This window comes from Chenopodium album, chromosome 2 (assembly GCF_948465745.1).
Source record: "Chenopodium album chromosome 2, dcCheAlbu1.1, whole genome shotgun sequence".
Lineage (NCBI taxonomy): Eukaryota > Viridiplantae > Streptophyta > Magnoliopsida > Caryophyllales > Amaranthaceae > Chenopodium > Chenopodium album.
Genome location: NC_137835.1, coordinates 43,740,855 through 43,755,298, shown reverse-complemented (window position 1 = coordinate 43,755,298; position 14,444 = coordinate 43,740,855). Strand labels below are relative to the sequence as shown.

At 37.5% G+C, this 14,444-nt stretch overlaps 1 pseudogene; it reads right to left on the bottom strand.

Moving 5' to 3' along the window:
* Positions 1 to 14: 14 nt before the first annotated feature.
* LOC145607355 (small nucleolar RNA R71) lies at positions 15 to 128 on the bottom strand (annotated as a pseudogene).
* Positions 129 to 14,444: the final 14,316 nt, after the last annotated feature.

Here is a 14,444-nt window from a genome sequence, read left to right as displayed (position 1 = left end):
TATCCACAAAAGAAAACTGCGGAGGCAAGATCTTTGATTCAAGGCTTCAAACAAAAGCCAAGTGAGAGCCTCTATGAAGCGTGGGAGAGATATAAGGAGTATCAAACGGAGTGTCCTCACCACGAAATTAAAACCTATCAAATTATTCAAATTTTCTATGGAGGCCTAAGTCCCCAAGGCAAGTCATGCCTAGATGGAGGAGCCTGAGGTCCCATCAAGAATAGGACGGAAGAGGAAGTGGTGGACATCATTGAGGATGTTGTGAGGTACTATAGAGATTGGCAAGATGGTGAGAGAGAATCAACTAGCAAGAGTAACTCTTCAGTGTACTCGGTTAATCATTTAAATGCAATCAACAATCTCTCCTCACAAATGTCAAACTTGGGGAAGGAAGTGACTGTAGTCAAGGAAAAATTGGAGAGTTCTTCTTCCCAAGCTCCAAGTCTTCCCTCCCAATTTAAGGGGAGAGGTACTCCTTCTAACTCTCATCCCCCTCCTTCTTCTAGTAACATGCCTAGTGGTTGTTTGTTTTGTGATGTGTGTTGTTCATATGATCATGATTCTAGTAATTGCGCTCATGCTTTTCCGGATGGTAATGATCATTTTGATAATAATGAGAGTGAACGTGTGAACTATGTGTCAAACAATAATAATGTGCAAAGGTTTGATAACCAAAGGGGTCAATGGAATAGAAATTACAAAAACCATGGTAATTTTGACAACTATAACCAAGGTGGTGGTTATAGGAACCAAGGTTATCGAGGTAACTATAACAATCAAGATTATAGTGGCCAAAATAAAAACCAAAATTATGGTAATCAAAACCAAGGTTATGGAAATCATAATCAAGGTTGTGGTAACCATAATCAAGGTTATGGTCAAAATCGAAATAAGGGTAATTGGAACAATGAAGAGAGAGGTAATTTTCAAAATAATGCTCAAAGAGGCCCTCTACCCGGATTTGCTCCAAAGACTCAAGTTGATAATTCCTATTCACAATCCTCTTTGATAAGTGACTTTTATGTCAATTTTAGGGTGTTTATTAAGTCGTTTTCTGGCTTATTTTCCAATAATTTAGCCCATTTTGTCCTTTATTTCTATTATTTGCTTTTTCTTGTCTTTTATCTTTATTTTGAGTATTTAAGTAGTTTTTAATAGTTTTTAGCTTATTTTCTTAATTTATCTTATATTCTATGTTTGTATTTTAAGTTTTTAATTCTTGTTTTCTAATAATTTCCCGCTTCTCTCATTTTATTTATTTTATTTTCTTTTAGTTTCTAGTTTGTTTTATTTTATTTTATTTTATTTCATTTTATTTTATTTTTTATTTAGTTTTAGCTTTTTATTTTACTTTATTTGTTTTATCTTATTTTATTTTTATTTTATTTTATTTTATCCTTATTTTATTTTATTTCGTGGTAATACCCTCGTGTTTTTTGTTGTAGGTGTTCCGGGTTTCAAGTTCAAATCGTGTTCGGGGTCCGAGATTCGAGGCAAATAATGCACAATGCTCATCACCTCCTTGCTGCTGCCACCATACCAAACCAGCCCCAGCAACCCACCACAAATGCACCAGCCACCAACCAAAAAACCACCAATCCACACCCAATTCACCACCATCACCCACCAAAACCGCAACAACCAAACCTCTTCCCCCTCACAACAACCCAGCCTCACCTCCCATTTCACCACCAAAATCACAACCAACACCACCTATCAGCCCACCACAACCGCACCAGCACTCCACTTCAATCAAGAACCACCTCCGTCAGCCACCAATCAACCACCCAAACCACCGTCCACCAACAGCTACAACAACAAACACAACACCATCAGCCACCACATCCTCACACCACCAACAACCCAATCAATTACCCACAACAACCAATTAACACCATTTCACATTCCCTGTTCCACCGTCACCTCCCATTTCACCACCAAACCGCCAGCAATTACCACCTTTAATTCGACCCCCGCAACACCAATTAAACCACTAGCCCTTCACCCACAATCAAACACCCAAACTCACCATCTCAAGCCTCCACCGCGGCCGCACAGCCCTGTCAGGAAGCGCGCAATTGGAGTCCAAAATCAGAGTTGAGGTAGAAGCTTTGTGCGACCTGTGCGCGTCTTTTGTGCGGGCGTTCAATTGTGGGTCAATCACGAGCTTTTTATGGATTTTAATGAAAATCGGACAGCCACGATTTGATGCTAGATGATGATAGTGTTGATGAACGGTGAGGATGATTGTTTGCTGTTGATATGGTGAATGGAGGCAGCCAAAATTCGAAAGGGAGAAGGGGAATTAGGGGAGTCTGATGTTTCGTGGTTTGGGTGGGAATTTTGGGGATTTTGGGGTTTGTTTTCTTTTTTCTTTTCATTTTCTTTTATTTTATTTGATTGTAGTTTTGTTTTTTATTGGTTTTTAGTTTAGTTATTTTATTTATTTTATTTATCTTTATTTCTTTTTAGTTTCTTTCTTTTATTTTATTTTTTTATTTTACTTGTATTATAAATACCCCTTTGGGGTTATTTTCTCAAGAACTTTCAATCAACATTTTATTTTAGATAGATTAGTTTTAGTTTAGCTTTTATTTTCTCTCTCTTAGGGTTACTTTAGGAGTAGTGTAGAGAGAGAAAGCTTGGATTTCCATGGAGTTTTTGAGAGGTTGAAGAAGCAACTTTGTGGAACTTCTTCTCATCTATTCAATGAGCATTTTCTAACTTTCTCTCATCTTTATTTCTTGCTTAATTATTAGTTTTTGCTTTTTATTTGTTGATTTGAGTAGATTATTTAGTTTATTTGTTTAATCTTGTTTTTATTCTTATTTTACCTTGTTTTCCATGTCTTTCTTCATTAGGTTAGTTTAGATTTTGTTCTATGGAAATGGATGAAGGTTATGTTAATAAATTGAATGATTCATTGTGATTAGTATGGAATTGTTTCTTGATTATTGTGTATGGATGATGCTTTTATGGATTAGAATCTTTCTAGCTAATTGATTCTATGTTCTTAATTGTGTTTTCAATCGATTGTGCGAGAGTGAGTTGGTTGAGAGCCCTAATTTCTTCCATACCTTTGCTAGGCTAGTTGCACGAGAGTGAATTAGTTTAGTAGGATAATTAACATGCTTAATTGTGCGAGAGTGAGTTAAATATGTTTATTGTTCCTAATCAAGGTCATTTTCATCTAATTGTATGATGTTATTAAATGTATTGATGTAATTGGATTCCACTTTCCCTAGTTTTAGTTATTTGTTCTTAGTTGTGTTTAGTTGAACCTCTCTCTATCTCACAAGCTTTCCTAGTAGTCTAATTAGCACAAATTGATACACTTAGTCCTTTTGGGTTCGACCCTTTACTTGCCACTAACTAGTTTAGTGTAAGTTTAGGTATTATAAATGATTAATTTGGTTAGGGTGGTAGCTTAACGACCTATCTTACCCGATAAAATTTTGGCGCCGTTGCCAGGGACTTAGGCAATCATTAGTTTGTGTTGATTAGATTAGCTAGGTTCTTGTATATTATTTGATTTTATTTGCTTTTCTTTGTTCTTTGTATAAAAATGGCATGCTTATCTTTTCCTCAATTTGATGGTGAACCCTTCTATGCTTACTTTGAAAGACTAGATGGTTTTCTTAGTTACCATGGGTGTTCTCTTAGTGATGCTTGTGGTATAGCTTATTGGGGCATGAATGAGTATACTAGGGGAATGGTTGAGGACATGAATAATGGTAGATTTTGTCATTTGTCTATGCATGATGCTTGGGATTTCTTCACATGGTTTGCTAGGGATTGTTTTGATAGAGAATCTCATGTTTCTTGCTTTGATTCTCAATGCCAAGATTTTTTTAATTTTTGCATGAATTCTCTTGATACTTCTTATGTGCCTTGTGATGATCCAAGTGTGCAAATTGACACCTTTCCCCCTTATGCTCATTTTGATGAGGTTAGTGCTAATTTTGATGATGTGCAATTTAACTTTGATCATGAACCTCAACCCAATAACATTGATGCCCAAATTATTTCTCAAATGTAATATCTCACCCAACAACTCCAAGAGCTTCAAGAGGAACAAAAATTGAGAGAAGTGAGGCTTGCCCAAGTGATGAGTGCTTTGGTTGATGTAAATGGATGTGAGGCATCTCATTTGGAGTGTTAGAGTGTTTTTGAGGATGATGTGGGCCATGGGTGTGAAGGTGAGGGGAGATTTTCTTGTAATGAGAGGAATTTTGAGGATTTGGATCCTTTTCATTCCCCATTAGAGCTTGAATGTCATCCTTTTGCCTTTTTATTCTTTTCCTTATTTTTCTTCTTCTTTCTCTTCTTATTTTCTTGATTTTTCTTTTGATTTTTCTTCTTTCTTTGGCATCTTCCTCCTCACTTACGTGCAATAATCTTGTTGCACGTCCTCCTCCCATCATTTGCCTACTTGTTATCATATGAAATGTGTAGTAGTGCATTTGATAAGCTCTTGCGTTCGTTGCAATATTATTTACTAGAGCGGTCTCGCTTGGACGTTAAACAAGCCTTTCCCGGGAAGTAACCCGAGGTTTTTATTGCTTTCATTTTCTTTTCTTTTTAGATTAGATTTTCTCTCATGGAAATGTTTGTGTGCCTTTTGCTAGGTACATGACTTGATATACTCTTATGCATTGGTTTGGATCAAGAAACAAGGAAGTTTGACTCCTATTTTTGCTAGCATATGGAAATCGAGATTCAATTCAAGAGGAAATCGGCTTTGAAAGGTTAAATTGGGTCATTTGCGGGTATTTACACCCACCTATATCTGGTAATATCTTTCTTAGCTCTTTCTCTAATGGTTGGTGACTCATTGGACGTGTGTTGGTTTGTTGGATTGATTTCTTTCTTTTCTCCTCCCATGGATTTTTTGGTTTATGTTTGAGTATATTGTCTCATTCAAGCTTGGAGGAGGGTATTCTATCATGCTTTGGTGGGATGTTGATTCATTTATGCCATGCACCTGAGTATATGCATTTCCTGGTCTTTTCTTATATTTTGAAAAGTCCAAAAAGATTTTTGTTTACTTTCAAGGTAATTTTGGCAAAATGTGTTTTGTTTGTTCTTATTTTGGACATTCTATTTTGGGAATTGCATTCTTGAATGTTTTTCTTCCTAAGTGGTAAATGTGTGCACGGTTTTAGAGTGTTATTGGTTGACTCTAGGATACTATATGCTAAGGTAGTCCATTAAGAACTTTTAGGGGTCCATGAAGCTTTAGTTCACGGGAATGTGGTAAGATGGAGTTGCTCTCTATAGTGGATTTGAAACCCTTGGTTGGTATTTGTTTGGTTATAATCCCTTGTGAGCTTCATTTGTTATAGCCTTCATCACCTTGTTGAGCGGCTATTTAGGATCCTTGACTATGCATGTCTTAATCCTTGTTTTGACCTCTAGCTCCCAAGATCGTGACCGAGCCACTCTAGGGGAGGAAAAGGGCAACTTTTCTCATTTTTCTTTTTCTTCTTTTTATTTTGTTACAAATTTGGTTTTCTATTTTGCATTGACCTAATTATTAACCAATTTGAGCCTAATGTTTCCCGCTCTTGTTTAAACCGCGTTACAAACCTAATGGCCTATGTCTACCAACCCTTTTAGTTAGTGAAGCATTGGCATGTGAGGTTTGAGTTTTGAGAGTGTTGATCATGAGCAAGAAAACTTTGTGAATTGGTTTAAGTAAGGTCTTGAAAGTTGAGCTTGAAAAAAAAAATATATGCAAAAAAGTTTTAGAAGAAAGATGCAATTCAAGAAAATCAAATGAAGTTTCAAGAAAAAGCCGTCCATAGTAAAAAAAATAAAATAAATAAAAAATAAAAAAAAACAAAAAAAAAATTGAAAAAGAAACGAAAAACACAAAAATATTTTTGTTTGGTTTCGTTTTCTTCCCTAGTTTAAGCATTGAGGACAATGCTTCGTTCAAGTTTGGGGTGGGGGGGGGAGCGTTACTTCGTTTTTGGTATATATTGTGTTAGTGTTGAATAAGCTTGGGGGAGATGGCATTTTTGGTATTTTTGTTTGATATTTTGTAACTTCTTGAGTTTGTTTTTGATAGTAGGCCACTCTTTTGCTTCACTTAGGAAATATCACCAAAATTTTCAAATTTTTACCCCGCCTTAATCCTTAGCCTTACGTTACAACCCAATAAAATACCCTTAGACTTTAGTGGGGTTAGGTCAAAGAACGTTGGAGGGAGATAGACTTCAAACCTATGGAGAGAGTATGCATAGTTGAGATGTCGGGATTACCTTCTCAAAGTTTTTCATTTCTTTATCTTTTTCCGGTTCCTTCGTGGAATCATGAGTAGCTAGTTTAAGGGTTGATTTGAAGCTAGTGGAGAGAACGCGGCCCGATCGGTTAGGGCTAGGGTGGATTGAGTCCTCATTAGTTCTCTATGCTTAGCATATGTTATGTTTCAATCAACCATTGACATCTTGGAACGTGCATACATTTGTCTACTTAGAAAGATTTGCATTTATTGGTGTTTGTTCCTATCTCTTGTCCAAATATGAACTTTGTGTTTTCTTTCTCTTTTTATGTTTCTTTTTCTTTTATTTTTATTTCCTTGCCTTGGTTTTTGTTTATAGTTGTGGGTTAAACTCTTAGGACACCCTCACGAGAGGACACTCGTCCTCTAGGGCGATATAGGCGTTTAAAGGGCTTGTCTTTAGTTGCTAAAATTGACCGTGATTCCTACGAAAGTGAGTTAGTGTACATTCTTGTCTCCTTTAGTGTCTTAATTTTGCTTGAATAATTCACTCTCCTTCTCTCATGTTTCATGTTAATTTACTCGAGGACGAGCAAAAGGTAAGCTTGGGGGAGTTTGCTAAGTGACTTTTATGTCACTTTTAGGGTGTTTATTGAGTCGTTTTCCGGCTTATTTTTCAATAATTTAGCCCATTTTTTCCTTTATTTCTATTATTTGCTTAATGTCGTCTTTTATCTTTATTTTTAGTATTTTAGTAGTTTTTAATAATTTTTAGCTTATTTTCTTAATTTATTTAATTTATCTTATACTTCCTCCGTTCTATTAATATTGCAACAATGGACTTTTTGCACTATTCATCACTCTTAATTGACCATATAATATGATCTATACGTTAAGCAAAATATAGTCAAGTGGGATCTTGTTGGATTCGTCTCATAAAATACTTTCACAATATCAACTTATTATAATTATTACTCTTACACAATTATAGATATTTAGCATATAAAATGTGTCTTGGGATGCGTAATTTCCTCCTTGCTGCAATATTAAAAGAACGGAGGAAGTATTCTATGTTTATATTTTAAGTTTTTAATTCTTGTTTTCCAATAATTTCCCGCTTCTCTCATTTTATTTATTTTATTTTCTTTTAGTTTCTAGTTTGTTTTATTTTATTTTATTTTATTTCATTTTATTTTATTATTTATTTAGTTTTAGCTTTTTATTTTACTTTATTTGTCTTATCTTATTTTATTTTATTTATCTTATTTTATTTTTATTTTATTTTATTTTATCCTTATTTTATTTTATTTCGTGGTAATACCCTCGTGTTTTTGGTTGTAGGTGTTCCGGGTTTCAAGTTCAAATCGTGTTCGGGGTCCGAGGTTCGAGGCAAATGCACAATGCTCATCACCTCCTTGCTGCTGCCACCATACCAAACCAGCCCCAGCAACCCACCACAACAGCACCAGCCACCACCAAAACACCACCAATCCACACCCAATTCACCATCATCACCCACCAAAACCGCAACAACCAACCCTTTGCCCCCTCACAACAACCCAGCCTCACCTCCAATTTCACCACCAAAATCACAACCAACACCACCTATCAGCCCACCACAACCGCACCAGCACTCCACTCCAATCAAGAACCACCTCCGTCAGCCACCAATCAACCACCCAAACCACCGTCCACCAACAGCTACAACAACAAACACAACACCATCAGCCACCGCATCCTCACACCACCAACAACCCAATCAATTACCCACAACAACCAATTAATCACCATTTCACATTCCCTATTCCACCGTCACCTCCCATTTCACCACCAAACCGCCAGCAATTACCACCTTTAATTTGACCCCCGCAACACCAATTAAACCACCAGCCCTTCACCCACAATCAAACACCCGAACTCACCATCTCAAGCCTCCACCGCGGCCGCGCAGCCCTGTCAGAAAGCGCGCAATTGGAGTCAAAAATTAGAGTCGAGGCAGAAGATTTGCGCGACCTGTGCGCGTCTTCTATGCGGGCGCGCAATTGTGGGTCAATCACGAGCTTTTCACTTGATTTTAATGAAAATCAGACGACCACGATTTGATGCTAGATGATGATAGTGTTGATGAACGGTGAGGATGATTGTTTGTTGTTGATACGGTGAATGGAAGCAGCCAAAATTCGAAAGGGAGAAGGGAAATTAGGGGAGTCTGATGTTTTGTGGTTTGGGTGGGAATTTTGGGGATTTTGGGGTTTGTTTTCTTGTTTCTTTTCATTTTCTTTTATTTTATTTGATTGTAGTTTTGTTTTTTTTATTGTTTTTTAGTTTAGTTAATTTATTTGTTTTATTTAATTTTATTTCTTTATAGTTTCTTTCTTTTATTTTTTTTTTTATTTAACTTGTATTATAAATACCCCTTTGGGGTTATTTTCTTAAGAACTTTCAATCAACATTTTATTTTAGATAGATTAGTTTTAGTTTAGCTTTTATTTTCTCTCTCTTAGGGTTAGTTTAGGAGTAGTGTAGAGAGAGAAAGCTTGGATTTCCATGGAGTTTTTAAGAGGTTGAAGAAGCAACTTTGTGGAACTTCTTCTCATCTATTCAATGAGCATTTTCTAACTTTCTTTCATCTTTATTTCTTGCTTAATTATTAGTTTTTGCTTTTTATTTGTTGATTTGAGCAGATTATTTAGTTTATTTGTTTAATCTTGTTTTTATTCTTATTTTACCTTGTTTTCCATGTCTTTCTTCATTAGGTTAGCTTAGATTTTGTTCTAGGGAAATGGATGAAGGTTATGTTAATAAATTGAATGATTGATTGTGATTAGTATGGAATTGTTTCTTGATTATTGTGTATGGATGATGCTTTTATGGATTAGAATCTTTCTAGCTAATTGATTCTATGTTCTTAATTGTGCTTTCAATCAATTGTGCGAGAGTGATTTGGTTGAGAGCCCTAATTTCCTCAATACCTTTGCTAGGCTAGTTGCACGAGAGTGAATTAGTTTAGTAGGATAATTAACATGCTTAATTGTGCGAGAGTGAGTTAAATGTGTTTATTGTTCCTAATCAAGGTCATTTTCATCTAATTGTATGATGTTATTAAATGTATTGATGTAATTGGATTCCACTTTCCCTAGTTTTAGTTATTTGTTCTTAGTTGTGTTTAGTTGAACCTCTCTCTATCTCACAAGCTTTCCTAGTAGTCTAATTAGCACAAATTGATACACTTAGTCCTTTTGGGTTCGACCCTTTACTTGCAACTAACTAGTTTAGTGTAAGTTTAGGTATTATAAATGATTAATTTGGTTAGGGTTGTAGCTTAACGACCTATCTTACCCCGATCACTCTTCCTCTAGGACTGATTTGGAGGAAATCATTGAAAATCAAACAAATTTGTTGAGCACTTACATGGCCGTAAGTGACAAGAAACTCAATGAGGTGATGACTCATAATAAGATGCTTGAAAACCAAATTTCTCAGCTTGCCAATGCTTTGAAAGACCATGTTAGTCCTTCTTCTTTACCTTTCAAAGGTTTAGATCTCAAGAGACCCGTGAATGCTATTGTACCAAGGAGTGGTAAGGTTCTTGAGGAGAGTTTGCTTAGGAAGAGTGGAACTAAGGAGGTCTTAGTAGAGGATGAGAAAAATGGTGCATCTTTGAGTGAGGTTGTGATTGAGACACCTAGAGAGGTCGGAGTGGAGAAAGAAAGTGTGAAACCCACAAATTTTCATGAGACATAAGTTGGATGAACAATTTGAAATATTTATTGACATGCTTAAGCAACTTTATCTTTCTCTACCTTTTACTGAAGTTGTTACCCAAATGCTCAACTATGCAAAATTTCTCAAAGACATTTTGAGTGGTAGGAGAACTTGTGATGTGGTGGAGACCGTCAACATGACCGAGAATTGTAGTGCAATTATAATGAACAAGATGCCACTCAAGTTAAAAGATCCCAAAAACTTCTCTATCCCTTGTGCCATTAAAAAGATGCAAATTGATAATGCCTTATGTGACTTAGGAGCTAGTATTAGCCTAATGCCATATTCTGTTTATCAAATACTTGAGTTAGGGGAACTTATGCCTTCCAAAATTACCTAGCAATTGGCCGATATGACAATTAAGATTCCTAAGGGAAAGGTTGAGGATGTTCCTTTGAGAATAGGGAAGTTTGTAATTCTGGTAGATTTTGTGGTTCTTGAACTGGATGAAGATGCTACCATTCCCATTATTCTTGGTAGACCTTTTCTTCCTACCTTGGGTGCTATGATTGATGTTGAGAGTGCAAAAATTTCACTCAAGGTAGTAGATGAAGTCATTGTATTTGACTTGAATGAAAGCATGAAGTATCTATGTTCTTCCTTAGAAAATTGCATGTTGATTGATTCTATTGATCTTGTTGTATCTTTCATGCATGAGCACTTGCTCACTTCTAATGATCCTCTTGAGAATGTCTTGTTGAACAAGGATAAGATAGGTGCTCCTATCAAGGAAGTGGCAATGTATGAGAATTTGTTAAATGGAAGCATTGAGGAAGTGGATGAGCATATATGCATGAATATCTATCTCAAGCCAAGAAGCTTTGCAAACCGCCACTTCAAAGGAAGGTAAAGGTGTACCAATGGTTGAGCTCAAACCTCTTCCATCACACCTTATATATGAATTTTTGGGACCTAACTCTACTTTCCTCGTGATTGTTAGCTCTTCTTTGAGTGAGCACCATGCTCAAAGGTTATGTGATGTTGTGAGTGAGCATCAAGGTGCTTTGGGATATACCATTGATGACCTTAAAGGTATAAGCCCCGCTTTGTGTACACATCACATCACTCTTGAGGAGGGTAATCTACCATCCATTGAGAGGCAACAAAAGCTACATCCCCAAATGGGAGAGGTAGTGAAGAAGGAGATCACCAATATTTTAGATGCGAGAATTATATTTCGAATTTCTAACTCTAGGTGGGTTTCTCACATTCACGTTGTCCCAAAGAAAGGAGGTATGACCGTCGTTGAGAATGAGAAAGGTGAGCTCATTCCAACGAGGACGGTCACGGGATGGAGGATGTGTATAGACTATAGACGTCTAAACACATCCACAAAAAAGGATCACTTCCCCCTTCCTTTCATTGATCAAATTCTTGAAAGACTAACAAGGCACAAGTACAATTGTTTCTTAGATGGTTATTCGGGGTTTTTCCAAATTCCTATTCATCCCGATGACCAAGAGAAAACTACTTTTACTTATCCCTATGGTACCTTTTCCTATAGGAGAATGTCATTCAGCCTTTGCAATTCTCCCGCCACTTTCCAACGATGTATGATGAGTATCTTTGAAGACATGTTGGAAAAGGAGATGGAGGTGTTTATGGATGACTTTTCCGTAGGTGGAGTTTCCCTTGAGGCGTGCCTTGAAAATCTTGAAAAGTGTTTGGCAAGGTGTGAAAAAGTGAAATTGCTGTTGAATAGGGAAAAATGCCATTTCATGGTTGAAGAAGGAATAACACTCGGGCACAAAATTTCTCACAAGGGCATAGAGGTGGACAAGGCAAAGATTGAGGTTATTGAAAAATTTCCACCTCCGGTCAATGTGAAGGGTGTGAGGTCATTTTTGGGCCATGTCGGGTTCTACAAAAGATTTATCAAAGAATTCTCCCTTATTGCCAAGCCCCTCAATGATCTTCTTTAAAAAGATGTCGAGTTTGGATTTGATGATAAGTGTTTGTAGGCATTCAATAAGTTGAAGAAAGCTCTAATCTCTACTCCTATTGTTCAAGCTCCAAGATGGGATTTACCATTTGAGTTGATGTGTGATGCATGTGATTCGGCAATAGGAGGTGTCTTGAGTCAAAGAGTGGACAAGAAGCTTCATGCAATCTATTATATATCCAAGACTCTTGATGTAGCTCAACGGAATTACACTACAACGGAGAAGGAATTCTTGGCTATCGTTCATGCTTTTGAGAAGTTCCGTTGTTATCTATTGGGTTCCAAAACCATAGTCTTCACGGATCATGAAGCTCTCAAATATCTTTTTGCCAAGAAAGAGTCCAAGCCAAGGTTGATCTGGTGGGTTCTTGAGCTCCAAACCTTCAACATTGCGATTTGGGATAAAAGAGAACCGGAGAATGTTGTGGCGTACCATCTTTCTCATCTAGAGATTAACAAATTCATGATGATGGTTCTCCAATTGAGGATAAGATGCTTGATGACTTCTTATATGCTATTGAAGCAAAGGAGCTCCCATGGTTTGCCGATTTGGTGAATTTCCTTGCATGTGGGGAGTTTCCTCCATCATTTTCTAAGAATCAAAGAAAGAAGCTCAAGAGAGAGGCAAGGCATTATGTTTGGGATTATCCCATCATATACAAGCGAGGGGTCGATGGCTTACTTAGACAATGTGTGCCAAATGAAGAGGTGCCTAATGTTTTGAAAATATGCCATTTGGATCCAAGCGGGGGCCACGTGGGTGTTTCTAAGACTACCACTAAGTTCCTTCAATGCGGTTTGTGGTGGCGACATCTCTTTAGGGACTCATGGAGCTTTGTAAAGACACGTGATCAATGTAAAAGAGTTGGGAACATCTCCAAGAGAAACGAAATGCCTCGACAACCCATACTCGAGTTGGAGGTATTTGATGTATGGGGTATTGACTTTATGGGGCCATTTCCTTCATTTTTCGGAAATCAATTTATCCTTGTGGCGGTCGACTACGTGTCTAAGTGGGTCGATGCCATTACCTCCCCAACTAATTACCACAAGTTGGTTATGAAGTTGTTTAAGAAAATAATCTTTCCAAGATTTGGGGTGTCGAAAGCGGTGATAAGCGACAACGGTTCTCATTTTATTCATCATGCCTTTTTAAAAATGTTGAGGAAGCATGGAGTCCATTAAAGATTTGGCCTCCCATACCATCCCCAAATGAGCGGTCAACTGGAAGTCTCTTATCGTCAAATCCAGCTCATCCTTGAAAAGATGGTTGCGAGAAATCAAAAAGATTGGTCGAATAAATTGAATGATGCTCTTTGGTCCTATCGAACGGCTTTCAAGACCCCCATAGTTACCACTCCATACCGCCTAGTATATGGCAAGTAATGCCATCTCCCGATTTAAATTGAACACCGTGCTTTGTGGGTAATCGAGAAGATAAATTTTGACTTGTCAAGTGCGGGGGAGAAAAGGTGGTTGGATCTTCATAGCTAGAGGAGCTTCGGCCTGATGCTTATGATTGTGCTAGTGTGTACAACGCTCGTTCCAAGGAAACACATGACAAGCTTATTGAGAAGAAAGATTTTTGTGTTGTTGATAAAGTTCTTCTCTAAAATTCAAAAATGAAGTTAATTCCCGGAAAGCTTATGTCAAGATGGAGCTTCCCTATTTGGTCAAGAGTATTTTTCCAAGTGGTGTTGTAGATATTTCGATGATGGATTTTTCTTCTTCGTTTAAAGTTAACGGCCATCGCCTCAAGAAGTATTTTGATGGTGCTTTTGTTAGCCTTGTTCACTCATTGCTTCTTCGACAACACCTTGAATGGGTGGTAATCGTCGAGCTTACGACGTTAAACAAAGGTGCTTACGGGAGGCAACCCGGATTCTAAACCTCTCTTCTCTTTCTTTTATCTCTTTTATTTTTGTTGTTAGTCTTTGTTTTTACTATTTTTCTTGTTTTTGTTTGTTTTGTAGGTTGCTTTCCATCATCAATTATGGATATAGGGTGAATGATAAGAAGAGTACAAGAAGAGTTTGTGATGAAGGGGAGAGGGCACCCCACGGGCTTGGAGAGGCCGCGGTGGTTCTGAGCTTCAAAATGACAAATTTTGCAAATTTCGACCAGGAACTCTTCGCGGGTGAGGAGAGAGGTCGTGGCTCATTTAGAGAGGGCGCGGCTCCTCATTAAAGCAAAATTTGAAGGAAAATAATCAGTATGTAGCCGCGGGCTACCTGCGGGCTTCCCACGGGCGCGGCCATAATGGAGCGGGCGCGTCAATATGGAGAGCCTGCGGACCCTCATTCAGGTAAAAGTCTCCAAATTTTCCAGGGACTTGCCGCGAGCGCGGCAATGTCGAGAGCGGGCGCGGAGATTTGGGTTTAATTTTATGCGGCTGCTTTCTTTTCTCTCTCCTCTCTTATTTTTCCCATCACTCATATTTTTTCCCCTCTTTCTCTCTCATCTTCCTCTCAAACCCTAACTCCCAATTCATAATTTTCACATCAAATTGCT